The sequence below is a fragment of the Rhinopithecus roxellana genome, chromosome 8, assembly GCF_007565055.1.
Source record: "Rhinopithecus roxellana isolate Shanxi Qingling chromosome 8, ASM756505v1, whole genome shotgun sequence".
In the NCBI taxonomy this organism is placed as follows: Eukaryota; Metazoa; Chordata; class Mammalia; order Primates; family Cercopithecidae; genus Rhinopithecus; species Rhinopithecus roxellana.
The window spans coordinates 92,426,928-92,439,706 of NC_044556.1; the positions used below are offsets into that span (position 1 = coordinate 92,426,928).

At 47.7% G+C, this 12,779-nt stretch overlaps 1 protein-coding gene across 2 annotated transcripts in view; it reads left to right on the forward strand.

Annotated features, from left to right (window-relative positions):
* The first annotated feature begins 6,089 nt into the window (after positions 1–6,089).
* Positions 6,090–12,779, forward strand: part of PIK3C2B (phosphatidylinositol-4-phosphate 3-kinase catalytic subunit type 2 beta) — a 71,044-nt gene continuing 64,354 nt past the window's right edge. For both annotated transcript variants that reach the window (XM_010369791.2, XM_030934997.1), the window contains exon 1: positions 6,090–6,219. The gene's annotated coding sequence lies outside the window, so the exon portion shown is untranslated. The remainder of the gene's footprint in view (positions 6,220–12,779) is intronic.

Genomic DNA, 12,779 nt, shown 5'->3' on the forward strand with positions numbered 1-12,779 from the left:
GCACCATCATGGCTCACTGCAGCCTCGACCTCCTGGACTCAGGTGATCCTCCCACCTCAGCTTCCGGGGTAGCTGGGAATAGAGGTACACACCACCATGCCCAGCTAATTTTTTGTGTTTTTTGTAGAGATGAGGTTTTGCCATATTGCCCGGCTGGTCTCAAACCACTGGGCTCAAGCAATCCACCAGCTTAGGCCTCCCATAGCGCCAGGATTACAGGCATGAGCCATCACACCCGGTCACCACTGAAATCTTAGACTTTCAAGCTTTTCATTTTCTGGCTCAGTCACTCTGTCTTCCCGTAAACTAGATCCAGGTTTTCATCCATTCACTTATTGACCAAGAATTTATTGAGCACCAGCTTTGAATCATGCAATGAATTAGGCCTAGAAATTCAAAGGTGAAAATAATGGAGATTCCTTGTCTTTAAGGAGCTTACAGTCTGTTGCACTCCTCTTCTGTCACCTCCACAATTCAGAAAAAAGTGGACAAGCAATTATAACACTCATGATCAGTGTAACAATCCGAGTAGCTATTGGGTGTGTCTAGACACTCTTAGGAGGCACTCTAGGGAAGTTTTGCAGAGATTTCGCTGTAGGATGTATTAGTTTGTTACTGCTGCTGTAACAAATGACCACAAATTTAGTGGATTAAAGGAACATAAATTTATTATCCTAAAGTTCTGCAGATCAAAAGCCCAACATGGGGTTCACTGGGCTAAAATCAAGGTATCTGCAGGGTCATGTTCCTTCCTGGAGGCTCTAGGGCAGAATCTGTTTTTTACTTTTCCGGTTTCTAGAGGCCATTCACACCCTCTGGCTCAAGACCTCCATGCTTCAACTTTCAGGCCAGCAGTGTTGCATTTTTCTGACCATTCTTGCGTCATCACATCTCTCTCTGACTTCAGCTAGGAAAGGTTCCCAGCTTTGAAGGACTGACGTGATTAGATTGGGCCCACCTGGGTAATCCAGGCTAATCTTCCACTCCCAAGGGCCTTAACTTAATCACATCCATAAAATCCTTTTGCCACATAAAATAATGCAGCCATAGGTTCCAGGGATTAGGAAGTAGACATTTCCTCCTTCGGGAGACCATTTTTCTGCCTACCGTGTAGAGAGACAGCCACATAAAGGGAAGTGGGTAGAGATGGGGATTGGAGGTAGGAGGCCCTTTCCAGGAAACCATGTGGAAGGGCCGTTAGGTGAGAATATTGTGTTTTCTAGGAACTGTAGGCAGTTTTGTAAGTCCCAAGTATGAAGTTTACATTGGAATGTGGGAGGCCATTCAATACTTATTTATTGAATACTGTGTGGTAGGTGCAGTTTGGGAGATGCAGGGATGCACAAGACAAAGTCCTTGTTCTCTGAGGCTAGAGTGAAAAGCAAGGTCTGACAGTGAGAGAATTCAGTTTCCTTAGTAGATTGGACTTTAAGAGTTAGAGAAAATCATCCATTAATTCATCTGCCAAAAATTTTGTGAGCACAAGTGCCAGGCATTGTTCTAGGCTCTGAGAATACAGATGTTTAAAAACCAAAGTCAAAAAATCCCATGCCCTACATGTTAGTTGATTTTAAGCAGGAGAAGCAGGTGTTTGCTTTGGAAACATCACCCTGGCTGGGTTGCTTGAGAAAAGATTGGAAGGGAAATAAGACTAGAGGTAGCCCAGTCCCTTTCCTCCCCCTTCTTCAAGATTCACAGCCTGTGCTGAGCTTCACTTCCCTCCTTGAGGACTTCGTCTTTTGTCAGGTGCGCTCTTTTCCCTTTATGCCTCCACTGTACCTATCTTGGAAACCTGACCTCATGTTCTACACCTGGGCTTCCAAGTGCTGCAGAAGAAAATGATGAAAACATTCGGATGTTTTTATTCATAGCCACAACATATTAGAGTATCCAGTGCCAGCTGTATCTTCAACTCTGCTGATAATTCTCTCTCTCCTCTCTCTGGAACTACCATTCTCATTCCTTATGCCTTTCTATTTTAACCTTAACCACTTTTTTTTTTTTGTTTTTGAAATGGAGTTTTACTCTTTTTGCCCAGCCTGGAGTGCAATGGCGCAATCTGAGCTCACCGCAACCTCTGCCTCCCAGGTTCAAGTGATTCTCCTGCCTTAGCCTCCCGAGTAGCTGGGATTACAGGCATGCGCCACCACGCCCAGCTACTTTTGTATTTTTAGTAGAGACTGGGTTTCTCCATGTTGGTCAGGCTGGTCTGGAACTCTAGACCTTAGGTGATCCGCCCACCTGGGCCTCCCAAAGTGCTGGGATTATAGGCGTGAGCCACCGCGCCCAGCAACCTTAACCACTTTCTTTAAGCCTTTAACCTCATCTTGAGCCCCTTTCTCTCAGCAGATTGCTTAGAGACTACCAGACAGCAACCAGTCCTCTCAACAGCTAGTCTCAAGTTGTAGTCTCTTTACCAATCTACAAATGCCTCTGCTTTTGTACAGCCTTCCTCTCAAAGATGTCAGAGGCAGCTCCACCTCATATGCCTGGGTCCCAACTCCCTCCTATTCATGATCTTGTTCTCCTTGGTCTTACTCTTCAGCATATGAACACGCTTAAGCCTTTCTTATCCTAAAAAGAAAAAACAAAAATCTCCCCTTTGATCCTGCATTCCCTTGTACCCACTGCCTTATATTTCTCCTTGTCTTAAATTGCCAAGCTTCTAGAAAAAGCATGTCTCTTTTATTCTAGATCCAGGTTCATTCATTCACTTACTGACCAAGAATTTATTGAGTACCAGCTTTGAATCAGGGAATGAATTAGGCCTAGAACCCACTGGAGGCTGGTTTAACTATGACCACTCTTACTCCATGAGCACCAGTGACTTTCTTGCCCATCCGAAGGGCATTTTCCAGCCCTACCCTCCTGGAGGTTCCTGCTGCACTTGTTATCCAGTCATTCTCTTCTGAGATTCTCCCACCTTAGTTTCTGATACTCTGTGGCCTCCAGTTTTTCTCTTACCTCTCTGATTGTTTCTTCTTTCCTCCTTATGCCCATCTGGACAACCTCATACAGGCTTTTAACTTCACTGACCACCTATAACCTACAGAATCCAAAGCTGCTATCACTTATCCACACCCCAATTTGAGTTTAGTTTCATCAGTTTGCTGTCTACTAGACATCCCCATCTAGACATTCCACAGATACCTCAAACCCAACATGTTCAAAATTAAGTTCAAGATCCCTCTGCCAACACCTGGGCCCTGTCTTACTAATTGTCCTTAACTTAGGGAATGGTACCACCTGCCAACAATTTCGAAAGCTTCAAATGGGGAATAATTCCAGAGTCCTCCTCTTCCCTAATTTCCTACATTTTACATATTTATCAAATTTTATTGATTTCTCTTAATAACTATCTCTTGTATCCACCTGGTTTTTTCATCCCCACTGCCACAACTCTGGCACTGTTTTGAGATTCCCTGATTTCCCACCTGGAAAGTAGCCATGGTTTCTCTGTTGAGCTCCCAGGCTGCACTCCTAAGCTGTGTTATTAGGTCCTGGCAGAAAGCAAATGGCACACTGCACTTGAGGGGTAATTTCAGGAGAAGTTAAAAAATAAGGAGACAATTTTAAAAACCACAAGAAATAATGTACAATCTACTAGGGCCAGTAGCAAATCAATGTTTCCACCCCCAGGCCCGAAAAATCAAAGCAGGGGAGTGATTTCCTGAATCAAGAGAGAGGCACAGTGGCTCATGTCTGTAATCCCAGCACTTTGGGAGGCTGAGGAGGGTGGATCACCAGGTCAGGAGATTGAGACCATCCTGGCTAACACAGTGAAACGCTGTCTCTACTAAAAAATAAAAAATTTAGCTGAGTGTGGTGGCATGCGCCTGTAGTCCCAGCTACTCAGGAGGCTGAGGCAGGAGAATTGCTTGAACTCGGGAGGCAGAGGTTGCAGTGAGCCACTGCACTCCAGTCTGGGCGACAGAGACTCTGTCTCAAGAAAAAAAAAAAAGAGAGAGGGAGGGGAGAACCACCTGTGGAAGCTGTGATCTTTGGTTGAGGGTGGCAGTCAGTGCACTGTGACCCCAAAGAGAGGAATCCTGAAGAAGAAATATCCAGTTTCCCCTGACCTCCCTCCTTATCCAGTCTTCAGCCATGGCTCCCATTGGCCAACCCCGTCTAGGAAGCCAGAGGACCAGGAAGATCTGGAGGGGCACAGGGAAGACATGCAGTGCATCCTCCAAATCCTTCTGTATAATATGCCAGGAAGTTTTTTTCTGGTCACACTACTTCCCAGCTCCATTTGTGCATAGCAGGTTCTCTATCACCTACAGCAGCTAAACTTTTTGGCATGCCCTGGTTTCTCTTTACTCAATTTTTTCCTTACCAAAATGCTTGATAAAGCCTGTGATCTGATCATCCACTCAGCTACCCAGGCCTACTTCCTGTTAGTTCTTTTCTTCAGACTTTTCACCCCAGCAGCATAGAACGACCAATGGCCCCTGTTACACTGTGTTCTCTCAGGCTCCTGAGCTTGACCTGATGATAGACACAGAGTAAGCTGTCATAAATATTTGTATGATGAACAAGTGGTGAATACGTGCATGGACACATTTTTTAACCCCTGTGGCTCCTGAGATCAGGAGTAGCATCATATACATTATGACATATGTGTAGACCAAGCTGCCTTCAGTTAATTATCAAGATGTTTCACCTACATTCTCTCCTTTGATCATTATGACAGCCCTGCGTGATAGGTGAGGATGCTACTCTTGATATTCAGAGGGTGAAGTGGACTACCCAGTCACAAGCATTGGGTACAGAAGGCATTGTAGGAGCAGAAAGGGGGGTGATCCCTTTCCTCCCCATCATAAGAGTCATAGCCGACACTTCTGTAACAAAAGACAAGTTAACAAGAGAAAAGCATAACAAATTTATTTAATCATGGTTTTACTTGAGAGGCTGAGAATCAGGTGTTAATCTTCATAGTCTGTCGAGAAAGAAAGAAGAAATGAGGGCAGTGGAGGAAAACACGATTCACGTTTTTAGGAAAATATACTTTGAGATCAGTGATCGTTGGTACTATACAAACGAAATGCAAACGAGGATCTGGCCAACTCATGGTTTCTTTTGGGTGGAGCCTTTAGGAAAATTCTTCCAGAGACCACTGCTGGAAGAAAGGTATTTAGAGTAGAAAATTAAAATATAACATTGTATGAAAGGTTTTTTTTCCCCCCCACTACCCTAGTTGGGTTGGAGGATCCTCTATCTCCCCTCCCCACTTAGGCTGACTGCTATTTTCTGGATCGCAGCTCGGAAGATCCACCTGGGCGAATATAAAAACAAACGAGACTCCCCTTCCAGAAAGGGAGGAAGGAAGGAGACAGAAAGACGAATGACACTGAGCGTGTAAAACCCGGAGACAGCCTCTCTCTACCCCCACCTAACCCTCAAGGTAGGGGATCCCCCGAACATCGCTACCGTAATTATGGTAGAAATTCCTGAAGCGGATAACGACCTCAGCACCGTCATTTCTAGCAGAAGGATTGCGCTTTCCTCTGACCCAAAGCCAAGGTTCCAGCAGGGGAAAGTAACGACCATCCGCAAAAACCCTCACCCAAGTGGGGAGTGGAAATCCTGGCTCTTGGGTTGCAGAGCACAACTTGACGCCAGCGCGTTTCTCTTCCCCGACGCAATGGCAAGTGGGGCGGGAGTCGGAGGGGAGAGGAGAAGAGAAGAGAAGGGGAGGAGGGGGAAGGGGAGGGGAGAAGCGAAGGACTGCCCGGGTTCCAGCAGCCGCCCCGCCCTCCGGCTCGCGGCGGATTCGGCGCTGCGGCTGGAGCCGGCGGCCGGGTGGCTGCCTGTCCAGGCAGGGTCTGGCCGAGCCTCGCGTCGCCGTGCAGTGCGCCGGGTGTCCGGGAGATGGCTTCCCCTCTCTCGCCCGCTGCTCCCGCTATTGTCTCACCCGGGGTGGCCTGACTCTGCGAGCTCGCGCACGCTCTTGGTGGAGAGCACTCCTCCCCACCCCCCCAAGCTGGTCCTTGCGCTCTTTGCTACCTCTCCCTCTGCCCCTTGGAGCCTAGGGTCTGTGCGGAGCCTGGAGAGGGGAGCGGCCCGGGAGCAGGCGGCGTGCGGCCGGCCAGCGCCTCTCGCGCTGGTGCAAGAGGCGCCTGGAGCCGCAGAGCGAGCCCGTGAGGCGCGGAGCGAGCAGCCCACGTCGCCGGGCACAAGACACGTCGGGTGTTGCAGCAGAGCCAGCAGCTAGCGCAGGTAGGACACGCACCCTGCGCGTAGCATCGGCCCCAGGGTCTGCAAAGTGCCCCCAGAGTGGAGGCAGCCGAGGTCAGGGGGCTCTCCCTCCAACATGGCAACAGCGGAGGTGCAACAATGGAAGCAGCCGAAGGTTCCTGGCGGCGGGCTGAGCGGCGTACGCCGTGGGAGCCTGAGCTCCTGCCCGCCGCGCAGAGCAGGTTGCCCCTCACCCCACCCCACTCCACTCCAGCAGCTTCAGGGCCTCTGGGGCTCCAGGCACCCGCGTCCCCACCCCCTTCTAGCTAAACACACTTCCTGGCTCCCAGCTGCAGGGCGATCTGAACCAGCCAATGGCTTTGGGGTTTGTTTATTTAAGATGAGAAATAAAAAAAGCAAAACCTGTCCTGTGATGGGGTTAGTGCCTTCTGTGGACTGGGTGAAAAGTCGGCCTTTGCCTGGGGAATGTGTACATTTCTTAGCCGGGCGGAGGGTAGAATTGGATTCTCCCTTATAAGGATACTGCAGCAGCAGGAGACTGAAAGCTTGAAAGAGGGAGAGGGACCCTCAGGCCTGAGTTCGCCGGTGCTGGGAGAAGGTGCTGCTCTCCTGGCCTATACTTGTCTCTTATTTTCAGCTCCCGACAGCGGTGACTTTGATGTTGGAGGAGCAATCGCAGCAGGAAGCGCAAGCAAGGCTGCCAAGCTGGTGTGGGGTGGAGTAGGGTGGGGATCCCAGGGGCTTGGCAGGCTCCTGGGTTGTGGGAAGAGGTTACCAAATGTATGAGGTTAGTGCACACACCCTAGCTGGCTGATGTTGAAGAGGGTGTGTGTGTGTGAGTGTGAGTGAGATCTGCCATTGCTCTTGCTCCTTCAGGCCTGCTTTCTCTTCATCTCCACCCGCTTCTGGGGTCTTCGTAGCTTCCCTGCCCCAGTCCTTCCAATCATGCGTGGGATGGAATCGCTGTATTGTCTCTGGCAGCCCTCTTGGGCTGTTTTTTCTCAACTCTGTTGGAGAGTTTTGTACCCTGGGCTGGCTGGTCCCAGCATGGCACCAGATTCTTTAGCAGGCAGCTGCCCGGGCTCCGAGAAGTGGGCCAGTGCTGCCCCTCCTTGCTCTAAACTACCTATTTGGGATATGGCCAGGCAGATGTAAGCAATTTGCACTAAATTCCAACCCTGAATCAGTGCTGAATGAAAACTTACTCTGTTGCTGCATTAGGCCTTGGGAAGATATTAGGAAGAGAAATGGCCCACGGGTGGCAACGCGGACCCCAAAATACTTCCCTCTCCCAACTCCAGCTGCCGATTCCAGAGCAGAGAGGCAGTGGGCCTTTGGAATCCCAGCTCCTCCAGAGTCTGGCGGTCCCATCTTGAGGTTGTGTCCACGGAAAAATTAAGTCGAGGCACATTTTATAGCTCTGCTTGGCAACCAGGGTCTGAAGAGATGGTGGCTCTGTGCTGGAGCTCTAGACCCAGGCTGTGGCTACTTCTCCTTTGGCCTTTGGGAGAGTCCTGAGGTTTGATTTCCATGGCTTTGAGCTTCCTGCTAAGTGTGTATAGCTGAATCTGATCAAGCTCTCAGGCCTGGCTGCTTGTCCATTTCCTTCTCCACTGGAAGCATAAGTGAGAAAGGGCCAAGGGGTGTGCTGGGTGAGGAAGGGTCAGTTTATCTGAGGACTTGGGCTGTTTCTGGGGGAGCTCCTTTGAACTTCCTTGGTGGTCTGGAATGCCTTTGGTCTTTGTCATGACCTAGTATGCTCTGGCAGATACTCTATACCCTCGTGGGCCTTTGGTCCCCTCTTAGTGGTGTCCCCACTCCTCCTGTGCCTGGTGCTTTGCATCTGTATCATGTCTGTGGTCCTTCAGCCTGGATAGCCCTGCCTGGACCAGTGGGTAGAAAAATGAGGAGGTCTCTGTTCCTTTTAGTGGCTTGTAACTAGCCGTAAGGTTCAGGCTCCTCATGTTCTCAGGATGTGAACTTGGACATCATAATGTGAAGTAGTAGAGAAAACAGTGTCTTGGTGTGACTTTCTTTTTAGCTATGTGAGCACAGACAATTTGTGGACCTAATATTTAGTTTGTTTACTTGTAAATGGAGGTGGGGGAGTAGCCATGGCTCACAGGATTAATAATGGAATACTGCTTACCAAGAACTAAACAAAATGATGTGTGCAAAAGTACCCTGAAAACTACAGAGTACTTTACAAATGATTATTCATAGTGGGTTTAGCCTCCCTCGTAAGGGAGGGAGAACTGTCAGGGATGGGGATAGGGTGGGATCTGAGGGCCACATGGAGTAGGGGATGTTTTGGGACCTTTTCTTTCCTGCTCAGGAAGGAGTAATGTGACAATACCAAGGTAACTGCTATATTCCTTGCGTATTTTTCTTTAAATAGTGTTGGCAGGATGGGAACTGGGAGAGAAGGAGAGGCTGCCTCATGATATTTGTAGGAATTGAGGAGGGATAAACACCTTCCAAAGACTGGCTACTGCCTATAGACAGGATAACGCTGAGCTGGCAAGTAATGTAATCGCTAACACTCACTGATGTCAGCCAGCTAGTACATGATAGAAGTGGGATTTGAAGAAAGCAGTCTCACTCCATACCCTGTGCTCATAGCCTCAGTGCTACTCAGAGAAATACTGGGTCTTGGGAGAACAGAAAGGAACAGCAAAATTGTGGAGTTCATTCTTTTTATTTGTTTTTGAGACAGGGTCTCTCCCTGTTGCCTAGGCTGGAGTGCAGTGGGCTCAAATGATCCTTCAACCTCAGCTCCCACCCTGAGTAGCTGGGACTACAGGCATGCACCACTGTGTGTGGCTAATTTTTTAATTTTTTTGTAGAGATGGGGTCTCAGTATGTTGCCCAGGCTGGTCTCAAAGGAACCTCCTGCCTTGGCCTCCTAAAGTGTTAGGATTATAGGCATGAGCCACTGTGTCCGGCCTCAGAATTCATGTTTGCTTTTTTTTTTTTTTTTTGGAGACACCACTGTACTCCAGTGGTGCCATCTCGGCTCACTGCAACCTCCATTTCCCAGGTTCAAGGGATTCTCGTGGCTCAGCCTCCTGAGTAGCTGGGATTACAGGCGTGTGTCACCATGCCTGGCTAATTTTTTGTATTTTTAGTAGAGACAGGGTTTCACCATGTTGGCCAGCCTGGTCTCGAACTCCTGACCTCAGGTGTTCCGCCTGCCTCAGCCTCCCAAAGGGCCGGGATTACAGGTGTGAGTTGCCATGTCCAGCCTCAGAATTCATTCTTAATAGATTCCTTGAATGCCCATGAGACGTCACCAGCCTGGGACATCTCATGGGCATGTAGGCCGAATAAATTTGTCTGGGCCTCATCTGCTTTTCTATGCATTTTTATTTCTATCTCTACCTTCCAAGGAAGGAGGAGATGTGGGATAACCTGATCAAGTCATATTGCTGCCTTCTGAGCAACACTAATAGAAGGTTTAGGGACTTGGAGGATCCTGGGGAAATTAAGGCAGATTTCTTGTTTTGGTGTTTTCATATCTGCTTTATTTTGCATCTGTTTTTTTTTTTTTTTTTTTTTTCCTGAGATGGAGTCTTGCTCTGTTGCCCGGGCTAGAGTGCAGTGGCCGGATCTCAGCTCACTGCAAGCTCCGCCTCCCGGGTTTACGCCATTCTCCTGCCTCAGCCTCCGGAGTAGCTGGGACTACAGGCGCCCGCCACCTCGCCCGGCTAGTTTTTTTGTATTTTTAGTAGAGACGGGGTTTCACCGTGTTAGCCAGGATGGTCTCGATCTCCTGACCTCGTGATCCTCCTGTCTCGGCCTCCCAAAGTGCTGGGATTACAGGCTTGAGCTACCGCGCCCGGCCATGCATCTGTTTTATAAAATGAAACTTGAGGGACTATTCTTGCATTTTTTTTTTTTTCCTTCTTCTGTTGAGACAGGATTTCACTATGTTGCCTAGATTGAACTTCTGGTCTCAAGTGATCCTCCCACCTCAGCCTCCCAAAGTGGTGGGATTACAGGCATGAGCCACCTCTCCCAGCTTGTTCTTGCATTTTGTATAATCACATAGAGTATCAAAATTGGAAAGAACCTGGGCCATCACTTCTCTGAGAAAAAGTGACTTTCTCAAGGTCATACAGTTAGTAGCAATGCTGGAACTGAATGCCTACCCCGCAGATCACAACATGACCCATGAAAGGACCTATCCTGCCGCACTTTGGAGTTTGTGCCGACCCAATTAGTGGCTTTGTTTTTGGGAAATTTACTTCCCCAAAACATTGGGACATTGGGATGGAATTCACTCACCCCAGATCATCACCCTGTTTAAGGAGACTAAAGCATCAGAAGACATTTGTGCTTTGGGGGGCAGAGACCCTCAGGGTATAGAGAAGGAAGAAGAGAGAGGTTCACTGTAGTCCGGAAGCAGAAGTAAGACCTGTGTAACCAAAGCCCAGATAGTAATAATGATGGAGCCTTTCAACTGTTGACATCTCCCTAAGAGCCCTCCTTTTCTGAAAGCAGAGTGTTTGTCCCATTCCTGACTCGCCTTGCTGTGTGTCTCCCAGAGAGTGAAAGGAATTGATGTGACTGCAAGCACCAGTGGAGTGGATTCAATTCTGACCAAGAAAAGGGAGGTGGTTTGCAAATGGGTTGTTTTGGGATCCTGGGAGAAGAACATTATAGCCAGAGATATTAGATTTTCACTCTAGACTTTAAGGAGGCAGATTTTTTTAAAATTAAAAGATAGGGGCCAGGAATAGTGGCTTATGCTGTAATCTCAGCACTTGGGAGACTGACATGGGAGGATCACTTGAGCCCAGGAGTTCGAGACCAGCCTGGGCAACATAGCGAGACCTTGTCTCTACTAAAAATAAAAATAAAAAAAATCAGGGTGTGTGGTCTCAGCTACTTAGGAGGCTGAAGTGGGAGGATCTTTTGAGCCTAGGAGTTTGAGGCTGCAGTAAGCTATAATTGTGCCACTCTGATTGCATCCAGGTTTCACTCTAGCCTGGGTGACAGAGTAAGACCCTGTCTCTAAAAATAATAATAATAAAAAAAGCTTGCACAATTAATTTGAGAGGAGCCAAAGTTTGAGTCTAGGTCAGGAAACCTCTAGAACCTGTGTTCCTTCTGTGCTATACTGAAGGGGCCTGTGAGAAAAGAAAAATGTTTGTGAGGCTTAAGTCCTGAATGAGATGGAGCTTCCCCATGAGCCAGTAATAACACAAGTGGTTCTTTTTTTTTTTTTTTTTTTTTTTTTTTTTTTTTTTTGAGACGGAGTCTCGCTCTGTCGCCCGGACTGGAGTGCAGTGGCCAGATCTCAGCTCACTGCAAGCTCCGCCTCCCGGGTTTACGCCATTCTCCTGCCTCAGCCTCCCGAGTAGCTGGGACTACAGGCGCCCACCACCTCGCCCGGCTAGTTTTTGTATTTTTAGTAGAGACGGGGTTTCACCGTGTTAGCCAGGATGGTCTCGATCTCCTGACCTCGTGATCCGCCCGTCTCGGCCTCCCAAAGTGCTGGGATTACAGGCTTGAGCCACCGTGCCCGGCCACCACAAGTGGTTCTTAAAGTCGTTTCTGGAAGAGGATAGGATCACAAGGGTTTAAGTCTATCAGATTGTGTTAAAAAGGAACTCATTGATTTATTCATTAATTTGACAAACATCTTGATTGTTTACTAGTGACTTTAGGTACTTTTAAGTCATTGAGTAGGGGAAACATGGGTTGCCTTGTGAACTCATAAGTGGGGCCTTTTTGATGGTTAGACTTCTTGGAGGAAATGAAGTGTTTGCAGAGATCTGAACAGTAAGTAGGAATTGGGGCAGGATGGGGAATGGAGGGTGGTGAATGAGGTGAACTGAAAGCAGTTTAATCTGGCCAGAGCCATTGAAGGAGTTTGCATTTTATCTTTTGGGCATTCATTCCACTGTTGTACATTGAATGTGCACTGACACTCCTGTGCATGCACAGCAGTGAAGAGGACAGGGAAAACCCTTGCCTAGTGCTTGGTGAAGAGGACAGGGAAAACTCTTGCCTAGTGCTTGGTGTTCTGAGAAAACTTAGTTCACTCATAGTTCTTAGTCCACTAAGAGTAGTTCACTGAGAATTAAACCAAGCTTTTTAATGTTACTGACAGGAATTCTATACTGATAGATAGGGAATTACTTGGAGAGATTCTCTAGTTAAACGCAAGGAAAGTTTGAGAAGGACTGTCTTGATAATCCTATAGATTATACAGGGTAGAGACAAAAGGTGGGTTAGTTAATGATTGGTTAATTGTTCATTCAACAAAAACATCTTCAGTGCCTCTGCTCATTCATTCTTACATTGATTCATTCATTCATCAAATGAGGGGCAGTGCAAGTTCAGCACATGCTTAAGAGTATGGCTGTGGAGCCAGGTTACTTGGGTTCAAAGCCTGGCTCCACCACTTACAAGCTGTGTGATCTTGGAAAAGTTACTTAATTTATCTGTGCATCACTTTTTTCATATGTAAGATGGGGGAAATAATAATACCAGACAAAATTTGTTGTAAAATGAAATGAGTTAATTAATGAACTACTTAGAGCAGTGCCTGATGCATGTAAATGGTGACTCAA